We start from the raw sequence: 15,192 nt of genomic DNA on the forward strand, positions 1-15,192 counted from the left end.
CGGGGAAGAGAGGTGGGTGGGTGAGAAAGATGCCCACCTCTCGGTGAACCAGCTGTGTGTTCACTGTACCTCATCACTGGTGATGGGGGGGAGACTCGCTCATGGGACACCGGTGGTCTGCCAGGCTTTGGAGGAAGGTAAGGCTGAGATGGGAGGGGGCTTGGGGGAGGAGGGTCCCCCTTCTGAGAGCCAGCACCCGAGCCCCATGTGCCGTGTGTGCCTGGGGGTGAGATAGGTCCCCTCCTTTCTTCTTCCCCTGGGTGCCGAGCTCCTGGCTAGGTGCTAGGGCATCCAGGTGGGCGGCCCATCCGAGGGGTGCTGGAGGACGGAGGCCCTACCAGCCAAGGTACCTCTGCAGGTGGCACACACAGGAGCCGGCAGGCATGTGATTTCAAGGCACCTCCGGAGCACTTCCAGTGTGAGAGCGTGCTCAGAGAAGGGGTGGATGAAGCCGCCTGTGTGATGCGTGACGCCGGTGGTGGGCTGTGGAGCAAGAGGCCGCTGGGGCAGGGCTTGCGAAATTCAGAGGGGAAGTTGTGAGCTGTGTTTGGCAAGCAGCTTCCAGACCCGGACGGGAAAATCTTGAAGCTGCCCAGGGTGGGGGAACCCCACTGATGAGAACGGAGGTGGCATGCCATTTCGGGGCTGCAGTTTGGAGGGCCAGTTAGAGTTCAGCGGGCCTTCTCTTCTCCTTTTTAGGGGGCATCTCCCAAGCTTATCTGCTCTGTGGGACCCCCTTTTCCTTTTTCCCGCCCTCTGGGGTCCCATGGGCTGTCGCATGTCTAGCTTCTGGGGCCTGGGGACAACCGCTGCCCATCTCAGGTCTGCCCTTTGCTGGCTTCTCTGCGGCTCTGGGGACCCCTACCTGGTTCCCAGCCCCCAGCTGTTGCTCAGCCTGTACTTGTTTGCCCTGGGCTCGGAAGCCGAGACTCCAACCTGGCCTGAGGCTCGGGGACGTGTCTGTCTCAAGATTGGCGAGTGTGTGCTCCAAAGTCCTGAGACGCAAGTATGTCAGCCACCCAAGGAAGGGCGTCTAGTGGGAACCGACTCTGGCTGGTGGGAACTCGTGTGTGGCAGGCAGCGCGGGAGGGTCTCGGGCTGATTGTTCCGACGGAGATTGCCAGACCTGTCTTTTGAGGGGCCTCTGGGTGCACTTGACCCGCCGGCGCTCTGGTGGGCAGAGCGTGGGTGACATGTGCAGGGGCTCCAGCCTGAGCCCGCTATGGGGGGCGGCTGGTTTTCACTGGGACGACCCCACTCTGAAGAACACAGTACCCCCTTTCTTCCTCGCTTCCATTTAAAGCATCGCCTGGCTCATATGGCAGTCTTACTTCAGTGGTGACTGAGACACGCCCCCGGCCGCCACTGTGTCTGCAGGGCGGCCGAGAAGCTGGCTTGGGGTGGGTGGCCGCACACCGAGACCCGTTCTTGATTCTCACAGGTGGCAGGGGATCTTGTGAGCAAGCACGCCCATGTGGTAGGGGTAGGGGCCAGGGGCATGGGGGAGGCCGGATGCGGGCCCCAGCCTCTGGTGAGGTGCTCAGCGCAAGCGCCCGCAGGTGTGCATCCGTGAGTGCGCATGCTCCATGCACACAGGTGTGCGTCCGTGAGTGCGCCTGCTCCATGCACACAGGTGTGCGTCCGTGAGTGCACCTGCACGGGCGGGATGAGGCAGAGCCACAGTCAGTCCGCATCAGCACCCCCTTACAAAGAGATCCACCTTCCCTGGAAGTCCCAGGCAGCTGTGGACTCAGTGGTGGCCACCACTGGGCTCTGAGCCCAGCCCTCTTTTCTAGATGAAACGTCCCACGGTATGCTCTGCCCTGCTGGGGGGCACAGTCACAGTCTCCGTGTGTATGGGGTATGGCCACTTCCACCTTGCGTGGCCGCGAGGCCCCACAGGCCTGCCTTCATTTCAGTGCTCACATGGCCAGAACGCTCCTTAGAGGCAGGGACAGCGAGACTTCTTGCGTGTGGACTTTGGACGTATCGTCAGGAGAGGCCAGTCCCTGGAGGAGGACGTCATGCTCGGTAAAGCAGAGGGGCAGCGAAGGAGAGGGAGACCCTCGACGAGATGGACGGACAGACACTGTGGCTTCAACCTCGGGCTCAGGCAGGGGGACCCTAGTGAGACGGTGCAGGACCGGGCAGTGTTTCCATCCGTGGTTCCTTGGGTCGCTGTCAGACCTGCCTCGGTGGCATCTACAACTAGGACAAGGACACTGTCGGCTCTGGGGAGGCCTGTCCAGTGACTTTCCTTCCTCTGGCTTCACCTCCCGGCGCTGAAATGGAAAATGAAGACCTCTTCACCATGGGCAGGGGCCTCCGGGAACATCCTTTCAGACTATTTGGGTGGGTAATAAGCTATTCGTTTTGGCTGTGTTTTAGATTCACAGAAACATAAGATTCACGCAGAGACGACCCCCACCCCCCAATGTCACGCAGCCTGGTGCGCTGTTGGTGGCTAAGCCCTGGGCCGTGTCTGACTCCCGGTTCCCCTACTCTGGCCTCTGTGGCCTCCCTGGGCTCTGGCGGTGTCCCACGCGTGCCCCGTGTCCCAGGACGGCGGCGCTTTTGAAGATCACGCGTTGTGCCGGCGCCACACACTCTGGGTTTGGTTTGTATGGTGGTTCTCACGACCACAAAGGGAGCTGCCGCAGCGGGCTCCACGTGATGACCCTCGCTGTCTCTGGGCCTGCTCTTGTTCATAGGAAGTGGCCCGAACTCTGCCCCTCCCTGTGGGCCAGGAACACAGGCGCTGCTCGGCCTGGGCCTTAACTGCGTGGGCACCATGGCCACCCCAACTGATGTCACAGCGTAAGGCTGAGGACCGTTTAACAGCCCCTCCTCGCCACGCTCTGGAAGCCTCGTGGCGTAGCAGTTAGGCTTCCGGCCGCTGACGGCAAGGTCTGCAGTTTGAAACCCCCAGCTGCTCCTCGGGAGAAAGACGGGACTTTCTATTCCCATCAAGAGCGACAGTGGGGTCTTTGTCCTCTGATTGAAAGGGGCTGCAGGGGCGAGGGCTGTGCATTCTCTCCCCACCCCCAGCAGCCCGGGTTCAGCACCATTAGGTTCTTGGTCTTAACCAAAAAAAGTCATTGGTTTGGGGGGGGGACGATGTGGCCGTCTTCCCCTCGAGAAATGAGTGTCTTGGAAACCACAGGGCAGGCCTGTGCTGTCCCGTGGGGCCCCTGAGCCAGAACGGACTTCGCAGCAACTTTTGTACTTACCTCTTTGTAATGCGCCATCTGATCACCGCGTGTCAGGACCCGGGGGAGGCTCCTTTACCTGCACAACCTGCGACCAGCCTCCCCACCTTCCCTTCTGGGTCCGTTCCATGGCTTGGAGGAGGAGGAGCTGCCCAGGTGGGGCAGACCCGGCCACGGAGCTGCTCGGTGGGAAAAAGACACAAGGACTGACTTCCATGAGGCTGGCCTCCAAGGACCCTGTGGGGCAGGTCTCCCCTGCCACACGGAGCGACTAGGAGTCGCCCCCAACAGAAAACTGAAAGCAGACGGGCACCCATGGGGGCCGGGCTGGAAGCCCATTGTGCCATGATTACCTGGGTGGGTGGGTGGTTTGCCCGTCGAGTTGTCCGATGGCGTCCCATCTATAAGACGGGGGTCTAGTGGCACCTCTCTTACAGAGTGGCTTAAAGACCCACAGGCCCTTGGTGACAGTCACGGGACAGTAGCCATCTGACCAGAGAGGCTGTCTCCTGAGCCTCCGTGTAGTCTTAATTGATGTTCTCTAATTCCCCTCGTTAGTTTCCAATATCCATTGCAGTGGCTCCGCAGAACTCACACAAGCCCTGTGTGTGAGTCTGGGTAGACTAGGGAAACACATCCTTGGACACACATGTGTATAAGAAAGAGATTTATATTTATGTTCCAGAGCAGTTGAACATTGAGAAAACATCCCAGCCCAGTCCAGAGCAAGCCCATAAATCCAATACTAGCCATATATCTGATACCAATCTATAAAGTCCTCTTCAGACTCGCGAAACACATGCAGTGACGCCGAATGTAGAAGACCACGGGCCAATGGGTAGAAAGTCTTTGGATCTAGTGTCATGGGAAACATCTCAGCGCTGGCAGAGGTCTCTGCATCAGGGTGGGTCCATGTGTCTTGTCAGCTGCACTGTCTCCCAGGGAGTGAGCAGAGAGTCTCCCACCTCCAATGAGGAAGTACGGGAGTGCCCAGAATTCTCAGGAGCAGGCCATGCCCACACAGAGACCTCATTATTATGATCTGATTGACAAGCTAGACTCCACCCCTACACTCTGAATCCTCAAATTGATAAATGATTATATAGCTCCCACACCCTGGTTAAAGGGTTTGTTCACAAACTGTGATCCCAGTGAGAAGTGCTCAAGGTTGAGTTGTCTGTCAGTGTTACAAAGTTTCAGGTGTGCTTATAAATGCCCCCAAATGCTTAACACTGAGCTGCAGTATAAGCCTCCGCCCCAAGGCTTCGAACCCAAGCCTGTGGGTCAGAAAACCCAGTTCCCTGAATTATGTGCCCAGAGGCACCCCACTCCAGGAAACCTCAGCGGGAAGGTACTCCACTCCACTTTTGTGGGCCAGCGAGTCCAACTTCCCTAATTAAGTGCCCAGAGGCCCCCAACTCCACAAGCCAGCCACCTGCCCAACAGCCCTCAGCTTGACCTCCAAGGGTTGGGAAGCCCCTCACTCTGTGTCCTGCTCTGGCTCCTGGTCCTGCTGCTGCTTCTCTGAGGGTACAGCTGTCACCTGGATCCAGGATGCTCACTGGGCAGGGATCTCGGGTCCAGAGGTTGCGCTCCCCTCCTGGCTCTTGCTGGTCATGAGCTCCCTCCTCCTGCTTCTCGGAGGGCTCGTTTATACACAGCACGGTGCCACTTCAGGGACTCCTGTTCACAATTCTTCCCAGGTGAATCCTATTAGAATCTCCCCCACCTGCTTACCAGGTGTATGCAGGGAGAGTTGGTTTGGTAGGAGTTAGAGCAATGGTTCTCAACCTGGGGGTTCTGACCCCCTCTGGGTGTCAAATAACCCTCTCACAGGGTCACCCGATTCATAGCAGTAGCAAAATGACAATGGTGAGGTAGCAATGAAAATAACTTTATGGTTGGGAGATCACCACCACGTGAGGAAACTATGAAAGGGCGGCATGAGAAAGGTTCAGAACCACCTGAGTTAAGAGGCTTTGGCTGGAAGCGGCACAGGAAATAATTCACTGCCCTGGCGACCCGTCCCTTGTGCTCGTGAGCCCTTGGCAGCCACTGGACTAGGAGCAAGGTCCTGGACAGTGCCGCCCTCAGCGGTGCCTTTCGTCCCTTTGACTTGAGTGGGCAGGTGGCCAGCTTAGGGCCCCTCCTTTGGGCAGCCCTTCCTGTCTCCGGAAGTGTCCCCTAGCCTGTGGGACACCTGGCCTCTCGCATTTATCAGCTCAAGCCCTTTCACTTTCTTCACGCGAGTGTCTGCCCAGACACGACGGGGAACAGTTCGGGCCAGGGACCGTCCAGTTTTATGCTCTGCCCAGAGGTAATGTTTAAGGGATCAGTGCCCGCTGGTTTCAAGTTCTCCGTGACAGGAGCCGGGTGGAACTGGAAATACCAGTTTCAGCACCAAATGCCACCCTCCCCTCAAAGGGCCCCACCCTGCAACCGGATGTTTGTATCGCTTCCATTTGGAGAGCCACGGAAGGTCACTGACTGGTGACGTTGGGGTCCGGTGGCTTTGGGAACCTCACTTTCATGCTGTGGTTTCAGCGCACTGACAGACCTGGAGGTGTCATCTGGACCCACAGCTCAGATCCTTCCAGCTGTCCTGCCCACCACCAGACAGAGCGACCTTTGTGACCCCCTAGGCCCTCAGCTCCCGTGCAGAGCCAGGGGAGCAAGCGGGAGTCCTCCCTGGAGGCTGATGACATTGCCCGCCGAGAGGAGCTGGGGCCTGACCTGCGCTGAGCTGATCGTTGACTTAGCGCTGCTGCTCTCTGGCTTCGGTGTGTCTGTGTGTGTGTGTGGCAGTGTGAGCTACTGTAGACATCAGCCCACCTGGTCACAGGTGCATGTGGCCTTTGCTTTGTTGGTTTTTTGGTGACCTTTCTAAGCACAGGATCCTGGAAGGAGGAGTCCTTTGACCGGCCCTTTCTTGCTGTTCCCAGGCCACATTTTGCTCGATGACTTGTTAACGTCCCACTTTGGTATTCCTGTGGGTAGTGAGGATGCGGGTCAGTAGGGGACAGGCACACCCGTCTTGTTGCGCATGCTGAAGATACTGGTTTGTTTGGGTTTTTTGCCCCCACAAATGGTAGGTGTGTCCCAGTCCCACGTGGAGCAAGTTGTGCTCGGTGCCGGGTCCCCAGAGCAGGTGTTCACCTCCTGTCTCTGTGTCCCTTGGGGCCACACGGGCCCAGAGTCGATCTAGGACACTCCACACTGCCTCATCACTCTGCTGCACGCTTGATAGAGTGTACCCGTGATTTTTACACAGAAAGCAATGTGTACACGAGACTCACTGTCCCGTGTGATCTTTGCTTTACTGTGTGTGTGTGGCCGGAGGGTGGGGTGGGGTGGGGGTAGAGTCTGGTCATCCTGTCCCCAGGTCCGCTTGCACGTCTGTCTGTCTAGTGTTACTTCTCCGCACCGTGGCCATTTGAGCTGCTTTCTTTGGCCCAAGCAGCACGTTCCTGGGAACTGCCCCGTGCATGCCTCCACCGCTTCCTTGGGGCATCCCTGGGGGTGGGCAGGCAGGTATGGTCAGGGAGGCTCACCTTGGGGACGCAGGCCCTTGATATGTGCAGTCACAAGACGCAGTGAAACGTAGGATTAGCTCCTACAAGTACGTCCCTGTCTCCTGATGCTCTGATGCCTGGCTCCTCAGGTCTGGGGGCGACCCGGGGGCCTCTGTTTTTTTTCCCCTCGGAAGCAGAAGGATCCTCAATGCAGAAAGGGTGAGGGCCAAGGGCCGGGGCAGGCGTGCAGGACATCTGTCTTGGTGGGAATGACCTTCTCTTGTCGGCTGCAGGGATGCCTCTGGCAGCCAACCGGAAATGATGAAATCAGCTGGGAGAGCTGGGCTGGGAGCCAGCATTGCGGGGGAGGGGGGCGGGGGTGAGGACAGGCGCGGCAGGGCTGCAGAGGCAGGTAGGGACAGACGGACGCCCCAGAAAGTTAGGCAGCGGCAGCGGCAGCTGGCGGCTTCCACCGAGCAAGGCGGATGCTGCCCTGAAGGTGGACCCTTGTGGCAAGGGGACAGTGACCCAGTGAGTGACCTGTGGACAGCTCCCTTGCTCAGCCAGGTCAGCCTTAGCCAAGTGCCGGCCGGGAGGTCAGGGTGAGGGCTTTTCCTGGGGACGAGTTGTTGGCCTGACCCCAGGGAGACCGCGTCTCTGCTGTGTGTCCTGGTGTGAGAACCCAGGTGCACGCCTTGTGTCTATTAGGACAGGGTACATTCGGTTATGTTAGGGCTTCAGGTAAAGACCTACTGGCTGTGTATGTGACTCACTGGGCAGCGAGGCCAGTAAATAAATGGTCATCGTAGAGAAGAGGGGTTTCCTCCCCCTGTGAGTCCATTGCAGGCTGCTGTTTCCTCTCTAACCGGCCAGGCCCATTGTGCAAACTCCGCCGTGGCACTCAGAGAGCAAAGGGACAGGACCTGCTTTCCCTGTGGCTGGGCCTTCCAGGTGGGTACCCCCAGATTCTCAGGGCCCATCACCCCACTCTGAATCCCCCTCTCCAGAGGCCTGCTGTGATTTCCCCTTGAGTCGCAAGGTTGTGTTGCTCGATCACTGAGCGGCTGCCCATACATATTTAATCGTTACCTTGGCAGTCATAATTCTAGAGCTGCAAAGGTAGGGCTCCCTTCCCTTGGCCCCCACTCCTCCTAATTCCGGCAGGCCCGGCCTAATCAACTTCATGGCATTGTGCTTGGTTTCGGTGTTGGTAACCCTAACTAGCAAGTTTTTGTTTTTTCCCCAACTCAGACCGCGGCCTCCGTTGGTAAGTGGGTTGCTTTTATAGGATCACCTATTGCCCCAAACGCCCTCCAGGTGTGGACATGCCGGGACCCTCGGTGCCAGCCAGCATCCTCTCCTGTTAAGCTGTCACCTAGTGGGCTCTGTGTATCCCGACGGTCTCAGGGCTGCCTAGGCAAGGGTCCTAGAAGCCCCCCCCCCCCCCCACTCGAGTTTCTGTTTGCGGTTCAGCAGGTCTGCTAGCCAGCTGCGCTGTAGGCCTTCCTTCCTGGTAATCAGATTGCACTGGGGTCCGTGAGGGTCAGGGCATGTGTATGCAAATGGAGAGAGGGGTGCAGCTACCACCCACAGCTTCTCTTGCAGGCAGGAGGTTTGTACTTGAAAATAAGAACGAGCCCCACCCTCTCTCCCCTCGGTCGGTCGCAGTTTTGGTTAGCTCTTGGCCAGCCCCCTCTGGCTGGTCCCGCTCTGCCTTTGGCAGCGTAATTAACAAGCCAGGGGATCTAAGGCTGCTGTAGCGGGAGCTTTTCTAACCCGATGGTCTAGACCCCCCAAAAGAAGACAAAACCCCAAACTCTGCCACCCCGCCGATGCCGACTCACAGCGGGCCCGGCAGGCAGGGTGGAGCTGTCCCTGTGGGTTTTGAGTCTGTAAGTCTACGGGAGCAGACCGTCTCTCGCTGAAGGTCGAGATGGCGAGGTGAAATAGCTAGGCCACTGGCTTGTTCAAGGTCACTGGCTTCTCCACTCAGGCTGTCCTCCTTGTCTACACGATCTTCTCAAGGTCAGCAGCACCTGGCGGGGAATGACCAACCCCTTATCACTGAGGAGCCTGTTTCCCGGGGCCTCCCTCCTTCCTGACGCTCAGCTCCCTGCTGAGAACCCGTGCCTCTGAGCCCGGTCCTGGAAGGACAGGACGCTCCTCATTGTCAAGAGGCAGGAAACATCGGTATTCTCACTGTGAAACTTTCCCTGCCCCTTCCCTAAGGAGCCCTGGTAGCGTAGTGGGTAATGTGTTGAGTTGCTAACCTCGAGGCCGACAGTTCAAGACCACCAGCCTCTCCGTGGAAGCACAATGAGGCTGTCTACTTTCCTAAACAGTTCTACACTGTCCTGTAGGGTCTCTGTGAGTCAGACTTGATGGCAGTGATTTGAATTGAGTTTGCTCCTTCCCCAACCTTGGGGGCCGCTGACCTCGGGACCTAGTGGGTAGTAATCCACTGGACTCAGTACCTTATGGGGTCATCTGCTAGAGGTGACCCCAGGCGTAATAAGCTCACAACTAAGTCACGGGAACAGACACGGAACGCGGCGAGAGGAGGCGGTCCTGATGACCTGTGTTGGGGAGCTGGGCTGCACAGACTTTAAAGTGACACACCCCAAGTGGAGAGAAAAAGGGAAACAATTCTGGTGATAAGGTGGAACTGATGACTGATTGGCAGCTCTCCAGCCTCGGGTCAAAGCAGACTCTGCTCAGAATTGGAATCCTGCAGAAGCTCAGGCCTAGGCATTCGCTGCAGGCAGAGGGGGGTGGGGACAGAGCAGTGGCCCATGCTCCGACCAAATCCACTTGACAATTTCTGGGTGGGGTTCTCAGGCACTGCCAACTAGCCTGTGCATCAACATTTGAACTGTCCTGCGGTCATTGCGTTGTCCCATGTCATCCTCGCTACTGTACCTGGTAAGTCGCCCACAGTGGGGACACAGCCTGCCAGCCAGGCTCTGCATGGCCCTCTTTGCCTTTGTCCTGGAAGAAGGCGCTGGGAGCCGGGACGCCGTCCTAAGCCCTGCAGAAAGGATGTGGCCGGCTGGCCAGCTCCTGGGGGTGGCTTACCTCACCTCGCCCCTGATTCAGCTGCCTTTGCTCCCGGCGCCCTATTCATCATGCACCAAGGAGGGGAGGTTTCACCTGGCCTTTTTCTTAATATAGAGGATCGACTTGACCTGCTCTCTAAACCTCTACTGAATTGACAAAAAAAAAAAGATAGAAAGCCTCACCGTGTTAGCCCATGCCATAATCAGTAAGTAAGAGAAAGGGGCAGCGGAGAGTTGGTAGGAAATGCCTTCACCCTTGAATCCCATGTGTCCACCAACTTCCTGCAGCCCCTGGTGTTTGCTGCCCTGGCTTCTGCCTGTTGGAGGGCAGCCTTGGGGGCTACTGTTGGGCGCCCCCTTCCTTACCTGTCTGTGCTAGCAGCCTCTGCAGACAGGTGGTGGTCTCAGAGACTTCTCTAGGGGTGTGAGGAGCCTTCTCCCAGTCTCTCAGGTAGCTTCTAGGCCGGAGATGGGGGTGAAGAGTGTGTGTGATTTGGGGAGAGAGTCCATGGGAAACCTGGGCATTGATTAGCTGAAGGAATGACTGATTATCCATCCCCTCAACACTGCTGCACACTGACCAGTCAGCCGAGGGCTTCCTTCAGGTCAGTCTGCCTCCTCTGTGACTCCACGCCACGCATGTCCATTCTCTGCTTGCCGCCGGGGAGCCCTCGTGGCAGTGGGCTATGCACTGGGTGGTGTGATGGTTGTGTCATTTGGTGTCAACTTGTAGAGGGGCGGAGTCCAGCCTGCCAATCAGGTTGCAGCTTGATATGACCTCTTTTAGAGGCACTAAGGAGATAAATAACTTATAGGAGGCGGGACACACACTCACTCCCTGAGAGACGTTCCTGCCTACAAGACACATGGAGCTACTTTAGAGCCTTGGAGCTGGAGGAACCACATGGAGACCCCTGCCAGCTTGGGGATGTTTCCACTGCCACTGGAGCCACAAGCCTTTCCACCCACTGTCCTGTGATCTTCCTGCATTCGGTATCATTGCATGTGCTGCGTGAGTCTGAAGAGGACTTTATAGACTGTTATAGGACATATGGACTAATATCAGACTTATGGACTTGATTTGAACTGGACTAGGATGTTTTCTCAATATTCAATTCCTCTTTGATATAAAACTCTTTCTTACACACTTGAATGTCTCTGGATTTGTTTCTCTAGTCAACCCAGACTAACATAGGCGGCTAACCACGGAGTTAGCAGTTCAAAACCACTAGCTCCTCCATGGGAGAAAGATGAGGCTTTCTACTCTGGTAAAGAGTTAAAGTCTCAGAAACCCACAGGGCTGTGTCTGCCCAGAGTTGAGTTGAGCTGTGTCTATACTGAGTTCCTGGTCCATCCTGGAGGCTCCAGCTCCTGACCTTGCATCAGCAAATGCTTCCAGTCCTGCCCCAACACACAGCCAGAATAGAATGCTCCTTAGAAGCAAGATTGGCAAGAGTCACGTTCTTTGGGCATATGCCTTAGTGTGTTAGACTCGGTTGTCTAGAGAAACCAATCCATGGATACTCACATGTATGAGAATGAGCTTTATATCAAAGAGTAACTGTATATTAAGAAAACCATCCCAGCCCAGTCCAGATCAAGTCCATACATCTGCTACTAGCCCATGAATTCCTCTTCAGACTCACGCAGCACATGCAGTGATGCTGAATGCAGGAAGATCACAGGCCGGTGGGTGCAGCATCTTGTGGATCCAGTGGTGGTGGGAGCATCTCAGGGCTGACCCGGGTCTCCACGTAGCTTCTCCAGCTCTCCAAGTGTGGCTCTTCAACAGGAAGATAGAGGAGAGAGAGAAAGAGAGAGAGTCTAGTAGCGCTCAGCAAGTCTCAGCGTGGCTTGCCAGCAGGAAGACCAACGCAGAGAGAGAGGGGAGGTTTTCAGAATCCTCATGAGAAGGCCACGCCCACTAGGAGCCATCATCAGACTATGTGACCTGATGGACAGGCTAGACCCCAACCGCTCACTCTTAATACCCTCCAGTTGACATGAGATGATGTGACGCCCGCACCTTACATACTCTGGCCATGTAACCAGGAGAGACCAGCCCCTGGACAAGGACGTCAGGCTTGGTAAGAGGAGGGTCCCTGGAAACGAGGAAGGCCTGTAAAGGGATGGGTTGGCACACGGGCTGGGGGATGACGGTTGTGCAGTGTTCAGGTCCATGGTCCATGGGGTCTGCAGGAGTTATGACTGACTCAGCCAGAGCTTGCCTCTGGTCGGCGACCATCGTGCAGGGGCTGGTGGAGCTATGGAGACAGCTAGACTTCATTTCTGATTAAAGTACTGATTGCCGATTCATGGCCAACATGGGTGTTGGCAGAGGATCTTGTGTGCCAGGGACGAGCAAGCCTGGCTAAAGGACGAGCAAGCCTGGCTAAGTGCTGCCTGGATGCTGTCTTGTGGACTTTGGACCTGTGACCAGGAAGGCCCAGTCCCTGGGGCAGGACGCCATGCTTGGCAGCTCAGGGAAAAAGAAACCGCTGAGGAGCCGTGTGACAGTGGTCACCACAAGGGCTTCCATCGGGCGCGAGGCCGGCGCAGGGGGCGGTGGTTCGTCCTGTCCCCTCTTCAGCAGTGGCAGGGCTGACAACATTTAAAGGCCAGCCTCCTTCCCAACCCGTCCAATATTTTTTCTAATTCTAAAAAGTGTATAAACTAGACATTGTTGTTGTTTTTCCCTTCCCAGTCTGTTAATTTAGATTGTGCTGTGTACCAACTAGTTTGTGTGCTTCACACGTCTCCTGTTTCCAGTGCTTCACCCAACTCCATTTCCTTCTGCCTGAAGTATCTCCTTGGGTATTTTGTCCTCTGTGAGACTGTGCACGCGTGTGCGTGTGTGTGTGTGTGAGAGAGAGCGAGTGAGCTACAGAGATATTGAGGTGAACGTGTACAGAGCAAATTGATATTCCACTCAACAGTTTATACACCTTTATTTTCCTGCCAGCTTTCTTCCCCGTGCTTGGTGCGAGGTCCTCTGGGACTTCCTTGGATGCAAGTTTGCACTCATCATCTCCTCCAGGCACCTTACTCTCTCTTCCCTGTCTCCTTCCTCTGTTTGCTCGCAGGGAAAGCTGGCGGGCCTCCTTGCTCGCAGCTCGGGCCCTCTCTCCCTCTGCTCTTCCTGCTCAGGCTGCGGTCAGCCGGGCAGACCCAGTGACCGGCAGCTGGAGCCCAAGTCGCAGTCCTCTCTCTCCGGCCAGCTCCGCAGTGCAGTTCTGCCTTCCTCTGCTTGTGGAACACGCCCACGGGAGAGTAGCTGAGGTGCCCGGATTGCCAGAATGCTGAAAACAGACACCTGGGCCCTCTTTCGGTGTGTCTGTGCCAGGTTCTAGCATGCTCCTTGAGTCCCTTGTTGCAGACACCCGAGGCCCGTCTGTGCTGGGGTTTGCAGTGAGCAGGACAGACTCATGCTCTTAACGTCATAGGTTCTTGAGAGAGGAAGAGACTCAAAAACTAAACACTGCTGTGGAGTCGATGCCGATTCCCAGCGGCCCTCTAGGACAGGGCAGAACTGCCCCTGTGCTCTGAGTCCGGACCTTGCTTTACGGGGGAGTAGCAAGCCTCATCCGTCTCCCTCAGAGCGGCTGGTGGTTTTGAACTGCTGACCTCGAGGTTCACAGTGCAGCGTGTAACCCACACCAGCACCAGGGTTACGCATGGAAGAATCTAGAGAGATACACCATTTGGCTGAAGGCAGCCAGTGTGATTAAGACAGCGTGGCAGGGTTCGTGGCCGGCATACCGGTGGAGGGGCCACGTTGGAGCAGATACCTGATGAAGTGAGCCCCAGGGACACAGGAAGAACCTGCACAAGGGAGCAGGTGCAGGCATGGATGGGAGCCCAATGTAGGAGTCAGGGGTCCGGGGAGATCCTGTATTCAGGTGGGGTACAGTCGACAAGAGAATGCAGAAGCAGTGCCTGTGATCAGTAGGGAGTATATCAACTGGACACGTGGGCTACAGGTGGAGTCCAACCTGTCAGTCAAAGTGGTAGCTGTTGACCCCCTATCCCACCCCCTTGGGGTTGTGGTCTCTGTGCAAGGGCAAGGGCAAGCAGAGACAACTCCTCTGCCACTCGACCCCCTTCCCTGCTGGGACCCCGTGCCTGCCTCCAGGGAAGCCCCATGTGGGCCGTGGACCCTGAGAGCAGCCCCCACCCTGCCAGGCTCCCGCTGACCCCGATTCACGTGACTCTGCACCTCCCTGCTTCCCGAGCCACTTTCCTGCCTTAGCGGCCTGCAGCCACATGCCTCTGAAGAGGCCTGGCTAGCACTGGATCCAGGGACTTGATGGACAGTTGCTTCTGGATAAAAAAGTTCTTTCTTGTACACAGATGAGCGTCGCTGGTGTGTTTCTCTGACACGGTTGTCCCAACCACAGGCAGCTACTGGCAAGGCTGGAGCGTGGCACCTTGGACCAGGGTGGCTGAGGCAGGAGGTAGTGAGGGAGATGGGCCCACATGGATTTCTCCGAAGGTGGAGCCGATGGGATTTGCGGGGTGGCGGGGGTAGGGAGGAGGACATGGTTGGCGGTTGAGGGATCCTGGAGAGGAGCTGGTGTGGATAATGGAGGAACCTTCTGAGACCCTCAGAGACACGGGGGGGGGGGGGGGAGGGTGAGGGGGCTGTGCCCTAGTTGAGACATGCCGAGTGTCACCCCCTGAATGTAGGAGCCCTGAGGGACGGACCAGGAGGGAAGGCATGTGAGCCTTGTGCTGCTGGGATGTAAGCGACACCTCAGGTGGTTATCAGAGATACCAAGATAAGGGGCCTGGATCCTTTTCCCAGAAAAGCGTGGATTTCACACACAGGAGGCGGGGGCGACCCTGCGCGGTCTCGGGACAGGCAAAGGAAAGGAGGCAGAGGTGCAAAGAGGGAGAGCCAAGCTTGCCAGGCCGCCCGCCATGCCAGTGACGTCACTGTCACCGTCTCCTCCCCAGGAGGACCTCCCCTGGCCACCCTCAGCTCTCTGTCCTCCCCCCCCCCCCCCCCCCCCCCGCTTCCTTTTCCTTCCTAGCCCTCGCCAACCCCTCAGCAGCCAGGCTCCGTTCACTCTAGTTTCCCGCCAAGACTCTGCCCTCTGCGGGCACACACACATGTGTAGGCTCCGCACACAGGCCCCTTGCCCAGTGGAAATGGGCGTTCTGTGAATGGTTACCCTGTCAGGTCACTGACCACCTGGTCACGTAACTGCCAACCCACCAAGACAGGCAGCTGGCTAAGCCAAGGCGTCATCCAGCCCGACTGTCACAGCACGTGACTGTTAGCTCTCTCTCTTGTGGGAGGCAGACCTCCGTCCTTGGCTTCTCGAGAGAAAGAATTCACGCCGAAGCCTGGTTTGTGAGCCCAGTGAGTTTATAGAGAAGAGCAGCAGTGTCAGGTTCTACAGTAAATGGAAT

At 57.0% G+C, this 15,192-nt stretch overlaps 1 protein-coding gene across 3 annotated transcripts in view; it reads left to right on the forward strand.

Annotated features, from left to right (window-relative positions):
- The window catches only part of PACSIN2 (protein kinase C and casein kinase substrate in neurons 2), a 93,497-nt gene that overhangs the window by 25,651 nt on the left and 52,654 nt on the right, over nt 1-15,192 (forward strand). The gene's annotated exons all lie outside the window — the stretch shown is intronic.

This window comes from Tenrec ecaudatus, chromosome 6, assembly GCF_050624435.1.
Source record: "Tenrec ecaudatus isolate mTenEca1 chromosome 6, mTenEca1.hap1, whole genome shotgun sequence".
NCBI classification, from domain to species: domain Eukaryota; kingdom Metazoa; phylum Chordata; class Mammalia; order Afrosoricida; family Tenrecidae; genus Tenrec; species Tenrec ecaudatus.